Source organism: Oryzias melastigma, unplaced genomic scaffold (genome assembly GCF_002922805.2).
Source record: "Oryzias melastigma strain HK-1 unplaced genomic scaffold, ASM292280v2 sc00247, whole genome shotgun sequence".
Lineage (NCBI taxonomy): Eukaryota > Metazoa > Chordata > Actinopteri > Beloniformes > Adrianichthyidae > Oryzias > Oryzias melastigma.
In genome coordinates this window covers 549,956-557,707 of record NW_023416889.1, presented here as the reverse complement: position 1 = coordinate 557,707, position 7,752 = coordinate 549,956, and positions in this window count along the sequence as shown.

Here is a 7,752-nt window from a genome sequence, read left to right as displayed (position 1 = left end):
TCTGGAACCGAAAACTCAGAGTTTTGGTGAATTTGGAGTTCACAAACTCAGAGTTCCAACAAAACCTGCTTCTTGGAACGGGCCCCAGATGATCAATAGTTTTCAGATGAATGACTTGAGTTCTGGTTCAGTTTCTTGATCTCTGTGATCAGACTCTCTTGGATCATCATGTGTGATCCGATCTTATCAGTTGATCTTCTGAGAGTCTCTGAGATCAGAGATGTTGGAGAAACTTTAAACAGAAATGAATCTTTATACATTTTCTGATCTGGACAAATGTTTGGATCAGAAAAGAAAATGTTTTGTCAAATATGTTAATGATAGTTTTTTATAATGTTAATTCTGACTGACAATCATCCACTACATCTCGGAGTCCTATATTTAGGTCCACAAAAACCAGAGCTAATATTTAATAAAAATTAATCAATGAAGTGATTGGCCTCCAATGATGTCATTATAATGTAGAAATTAAAGTGATTAACTCTTGATTCATTTTGTTCAACAACCAGCTGAGATATATTCTATAGAATCTTTTAACAATGTCTCTCTGATGTTCTCCATAAATGTGTAAAAACTTTATTAATTCATTCAGGTCAGCTGACCCCCCAGAGGTCATTATTATTACAGCAACATCTGTTTCTTTTGTTTTGAAGGATCGTTTTATAAACTGGATAAATTCAGGATCAACATTACAATTATAGCCTTTAATGATGTAAATGAAATATCTAGATTTATATAAGTTACTGTCAGTTATGTGTTACTCTGTTAACTAGAGTTTTATCACCATTTGTTGATTTATTTGTTTTTTGTTGTTTCTGCTTTTCAAGATTAAGGAAAAAATGTTTTTTTTTCATGTCCTTGATCCAGTGAGCATGATATTATACATTTAGCTTTTTTAAGCATAAAATGACAAATTGGTTGAATTAATATTAATGTAAAAAAACAAAGTATGATCAATCTTTTTGCCCTGAACGGTAACCATAGCCTGGATTAGTTGTTAAAATTGTATTCTATTTGGTGAAAAAAACATTTAATGTTTCTTTTATTGATTTTATTATTTTTTTTAATTAGAAACGATTTCTGCAAATCAACAACTTTGTTTCATTGAATCCTCATCATCTGTTTAAAAATTACTAATATTTGTAAATTTTTTACACAATTTCTTTTATTATCATTTTATTTTGAAAATAGATTTTCATAAACCAGAACTTTAAAAATACAAACTTCTGCCCCATTCAAATTCAAATTCAAATTAATTTTATTTGTATAGCACCTTTCCAGTTAAAAAAACAGCTCAAAGTGCTGTACATAAAACAAATTAAAATACAAGAAAAACTATACCCCACACATGCAATAATATAATAATATAAGCCCCTCATAATAAAAAAAAACAGAAATAAACAGATAAAATAGAAAAGCAAGCAGATCACAAAGGAATAACCTGAAGGCGCTGTCCACCCTGTCCTCCTATTGGCTGGAGTGTCAGCATCTAGGCAACATGAGGACGTCCCGCTCATCCCCATCACCCTCCAGCCCAAAGCCCACAGCCCCCTGGCCCAGTGCGCCCAACTGGGTACACAAAGCTGGGCAGCTCAGGGGACACGGAACACGGAAAGGCCAGAGGACCAGCAGGACCATCCCCATGAGCCCGAACACACACACCCCATCCAAGACTGACAAGACGCTCGTAAACAAGTATAAAATGTAAAAATAAACAATAAAATAGACAAAATATAAAACAGATAAGTGTTATTAAAGTAGTGTAGAGTTATAAAATATAATATGTTAATACATAAAAAGTAAAACTTTAGTAAATGGCATAAAACAAATAAATACATAGTAATATACAATAAAATATACACGTAAAATCATAAATCCCAAATACGATGTACTTAAAAGCTGAATTAAATAAATGTGTCTTCAGTTTCTTTTTAAAGACCTCAACAGTGGATGAAGCCCTCACGTCCTCAGGCGGGCTGTTCCACAGACGAGGCCCAAACATTATGGCGGAGTAAACGTGTTACTGCTCGCAGCTCCCTCCAAAACCTCCAAAATCCTGACACTTTGACCAAAACGATTTCTATCACATTTTTTGTAGGATCTACAGTTGGATCTTTTGCTTTATTTTAAACTTCGAATATGCCTCCAAAGAAGGGATCCCATTCTAAAGGCATGGCCAATCTGCAACCCGAGGACACCGACTCCGATACCTGTGAGCTCACAATGGCGTCTTTGGAAGCTACGCTTCAAAAATTTTTCACGGAGGCCGAGAACCACTCAAAGGCTCGCTTTGAACGCTTGGAGAACCAGTTGGATTTTATCAGAACAACTCTTGATAAACATGCCAAGGATCTAGACCAACAGCGTAAAACGACCACCCATGCGGCTGGATACACCAACGATCCGTGGGGCAAGTGGAGGCTGATGTGTCTGGCCCAGCTGTCTGTGGAAGATGTTGAAGATGTATATCTACTCGTGTTCCTGATTTTTGGATTCCTCGCTATTGGAATCGGAGGATATCTCAACTATCAGGCGGTCTCGGAGGTGAAGCTCATGAGAGGCGAGATGGCTGATCTCTTTGGGAAGTTATTTCGGGAAGAAGAGACTCTTGGAGACAGACTTTCACAAGTGGATCAGAAGCAGTCTGCCTCTCTTGCCCATCTGAGCAGAATGCTCCCGACCCTTGAACTTGTGCGGAAGATGGATGTCAACTTGGAGCGAGTTACTGCCCGAACCGATGGGAGACTGGCCTAAATTGCCCACATTCTGACCCATCTTGAAATTCGCCTCATGGACTCAGTCAGACCAGTGAAGGACTCAGCCTGCAGCACAAAACATCTGCTGGCGCCTGAAACAATCCTATCTTATCGGACCCCCCCCCCAGCCGATGGCGCTGCCTTGGCTCTCAAAACATACCGCTTCTACAGAGTGTGAAAGGCAGCTGTGTGTGGAGACGATAATAGCTGCTCATCCCTCCTTGACCTCGGCATTCCTGCAATCTCCCTCCCCTCCCAAGCGTAGTCTGGATGTGTGCTCCTGGAAGCAGCTGAAGGGCTATTGCAAAGGTGTCCCCCCCCCTCCGCCCATCCTACCCACCAAACCTCATGTATTGTGTCTTCGAATGTATTGTGCTTCTTTGTTATGGTGTATTTTTTTGCTTGTATCTAAACATTGTACACAGTGTTGAGATATGATCTTTTTTTTTGCCACCCATTAAACCCCTCCCCTCCCCCTTGTGGCCTTCTTCTCCCATGCTAATAAGGGGCGCCGCTCAGTGGACGCTTCCGCAGGGAACCTTGAACTGTCTGTTTACTTCTCTGTCTGTCTTGTTCTTGGTTGTACTGAAAAAACAATGAATTTCCCCCCAGGGGATTAATAAAGTATCTTGATTGATTGATTGATTGATTGATCTCTCCAGGCGCAATTAAACCACATGGAAGTCTCCTCTGCTGAATTCGATGTACATTTGAAGAAACTTCAAGATAAATTTACATCAATGGAAGATCACAGCAGGAGGAGCAATCTCCATATCATGAACCTAAAAGAAGGAGCCGAAGGTGACAACGTGCTATCCTACCTGATGATGAATCTTCTGAGATGGTTTCCTGATCTGGCCTCCAACCTCCCAGAGCTCATGCGAGCACACCGCGTCGGTCCACAGCGCAAGAATTCGGCGGATCCTCCTCGTGCTGTGATCCTGAACTGCATACGCTTTACTGACTGTGACAGGATCCTTGGATTATCCAGGAAAACACCAGTGGTGGTTGATGGCTTGTCTCTGCGCTTCACTGCCGAGTATAGCGACACTACAGCTCGCCGGAGACGTCTCTGCTTCCCGGTAATGAACCGGGCCCGCTCGCAGGGTTACCAAGTCTTCCTGCTGTATCCTGCTACCATCAAACTGACCCGCGGGTCTGACAGAATCATGTTTGAAGATCCAACTGAGGCAGCTAAGTACATTGATTCTTTCGCACATGGCTCCTCGGTGGTTGCCTGAGCAACCCGCACACGTTCGTTTGTTTACTTCCGTATTTACGGCAAGCATTGTTTTCGTTGGTTGGACGCTAGTGTGACGTCATCGCCAATAAATGGCCAGATATTATGTTTGCGCTTTGGGAAAATTTTTGGTCTAGCGCTGTTCTGTTCTTCCACTTTGAGTTATTGATTTATATGGTTTGGTAAATAAATATGTGCATCTAATTCAAAGTCCTAAAATATATTATCTGTATGTTGATATTTTAACTCAGTGGTATTACACTTAGGGGAGTGAGCTGTTAGCTTACATTTCAGTTGATTTAATGTGTTTCATTTTGTTTTGTATGACTGTATGTGTGTATGTGTGTGTGTTTGTATGTGTGGTGCTTTCAAATTCTTCTCTCTGCGGTTACTCTTTTCATTTTTAACCTCCCTAATTTATGGCTAAAGGTCTTCATGTAATGCATCTTAATATTAGAAGTCTGCTTCCTAAAATCAATCAACTGAGAACCTGGCTTTCTTATAATTATCTAAATATCATTACATTATTCGAAACATGGCTATCTGAGAGTACGACAGACTCTTCAGTTAAAATTGATAACTTTATGGTGTACAGGGCTGATAGAGGAGGAGGAGTTGCTACTTACATTTCGTCAAGTTTAAAGTCCCGGTTAATTTCCCCAACAGTTAAGCCTGAGTTTTTTGAAGGGATTTTTGTTGAAGTTATTCTTCACACTAATAAAAAAATCATTATTGGTAATATAAAGGGCTGCACGGTGGTGCAGTGGTTAGGGCTCTTGCCTCACAGCGAGAAGGCCCCGGTTCGAATCCCGGCTGGGACCTTTCTGTGTGGAGTTTGCATGTTCTCCCCGTGCATGCGTGGGTTTTCACCGGGGACTCCGGCTTCCTCCCACCGTCCAAAAACATGCTTCATAGGTTAATTGGTGACTCTAAATTGCCCCTAGGTGTGGCTGTAAGAGTGAATGGGTGTGTGATTGAGGCCCTGCGACGGACTGGCGACCTGTCCAGGGTGTACCCCGCCTTCGCCCATCAGCAGCCGGGATAGGCTCCGGCACGCCCGCGACCCCGAAAGGGACAAAGCAGTTGGAAAATGGATGGATGGATGGTAATATATATAGACCTCCCTTTTCTCCAAAAAATGAATCAATAAGGAACATACTATCTACTATTTCATCTCTTGGTGACACAAATGAATTGATTATACTTTGGGATTTTAACATTGACTGGTCTGATCCTTGCACGTTAACTGAACACAATTTATTTAGTGGGCTAAATCTGACTCAGATTATTAAAGAACCAACAAGAACCTGTTCTAATAGTCACTCTCTTCTTGACTGGATTTTGGTTACACACCCTAATAGAATTATTAAGTCTGGTATTCTCCCTGATTGTTTTAGTGATCATTCAATTATTTATTGTGTTTGGAAAATAACTACTCCCCGCCTTCCCCCCAAATGGATCAGGATCCGCAACACTAAATCTTTTAATGTTGATCTTTTTATTAATGATCTGCAAAATAGTAACTGGAGTAGACTTTGTTTAATTCCTGATGTTGAGACTGCATGGGACTATTTTTCTTTAAACAAGTTATAGACAGACATGCCCCATGGACAACAATTAAAGTGAAAGGTCATCACTTACCCTGGGTGACTGGTGATCTTATAAATATATTTAAGCAGAGGTACAGGGCTTGGAACAGACACAAATGTACTAAACTGCAAGGTGATTGGGAGAAATACAAACGCTTACGTAATGAATGTACAACTAAAACCAGAAATGCTAAAGCAAACTATTTTAGAAATACCCTTGCCAATGACTTTAATAGTCCAAAACAATTCTGGAGAAAAATCAATTATCTGCTTGGTAAATCCAAATGTTCTCAAGAGAACATGGTTATCAAAAATGAAATTATTAATGATCCATTAGTGATTTCAAATGCTTTTAGTTTGCACTTTTCCCAATCACCGCAGGTACCTCCTTCACTGTCATTTTCTGACTCAATTTCCAATACTCACTCTTGCAATACTTGTTTTACATTTAAACCTGTCAGCCCTATTGATGTTTCTGAAGCTATTGGAAAGTTGTCTCTCAACAGTGGTCCTGGTCCTGATGGGATTGAGGCTAAATTTATTATTTTTGCATCTTCTGCTCTTTCATTTCCATTAGCCGAGCTTTTTAATTTGTCATTTCGCTCTTGTAATGTGCCTTTGGCTTGGAAAAGTGCTAAGGTTATTCCATTACATAAGGGAGGAGATACCCAAGATCTGAACAACTATAGGCCAATCTCTATCATAAACAGTGTTGTGAAAGTCTTTGAAAATATAATTTTTACTCAACTTTCTAACTTTCTCACCTCCAACAATCTTCTTTCACAATTTCAATCCGGATTCAGAAAACACTTCTCCACGTCGACTGCCCTCATGAAATTCACTAATGAAATATTTACTAATTTTGACAATAACCTCTGTACTGGTGCTATTTTCTTGGACCTTACGAAAGCGTTTGACTTAGTTGACCATTACCTTCTTTTAGACAAATTATTTTCCATCAGTCTCTCTACAACTTCTCTTCTGTGGTTCAACTCATATCTCAACCAACGTCATCAATGTGTGTCATATAGGGGCAGTCTGTCTGAATTTACTGCAGTAAACAAAGGAGTCCCGCAGGGCTCCTCTCTTGGACCTTTGTTATTTTCTATTTTTATAAATGATTTACCTAGCTGCTGTTCCAACTGTAATATTCACTTGTATGCTGATGACACCATCATTTACTGCTCCAAACCTACTATTTCTGAAATTAATCATAATCTACAGCAGGATTTCAACTCCGTACAAAAATGGATGTCACATAACAGGTTAATTTTGAATAAAACTAAATCATACTGTTTTCTTTTTCGTAAACCAACCCTACATGTTGATGGATCCATTCTTAATTTGCATTTCTTAGATCTATCTCCACTTAAAAATACTGAAACATTTAAATATCTTGGTGTTTGGTTAGATTCTGACTTATCCTTTAAAACCCACATACAATCCATCACTGATAAAATTAATTACAGTCTTAAACACTGTATCAGTCAATTAACTGTTTTAATCTCCTTGTTAGGAAAAGAATCATTTCTCAAGTGTTACTTCCTATTCTCGATTACCTGGACATTATTTATTTTAATACAACTGCAACTAATCTACACTCTCTTGATGTAATTTATAATAGTCTATGTCATTTAGTTCTCCGCTGCCCCTATATGACACACCATTGTGCAATGTACAAACAGCTTGGCTTGTTCTCACCTTCAGTCAGAATAAAATATCACTACCTACTGTTCACGTTTAAATGCATTTATTTTGATTTCCCTTCATATCTAAAGCAGTATTTAGTTCCATTGACTTCGCAACACAATCTCCGTCACACTGAACAAATTTATTTTTCTGTTCCAAGACATCATAGAAAACATGGAAAATATGCCTTTTCTGTTCAAGCTCCCAGTGAATGGAATAACCTTCCCCCCTCAATACGTGCTATTACATCGTTTCCATTATTCAAGAGAGCTCTTTCTGCACATCTTCATGACATAAATATTTGTTGTCACCTTATGACTATTGATCTGTTATTTTTTTACTTTATTTTTTTACTTACTCTATTTGTAATATTGTTTGATTCTGTCTTTCTCTAAGATCTGTGCTTTAATGGAATGTGTTTGGTAACTGCATTGTGATTTGAAATGTAAAGTTGTGAGCTGTCTAGTGTGAGTGTGAG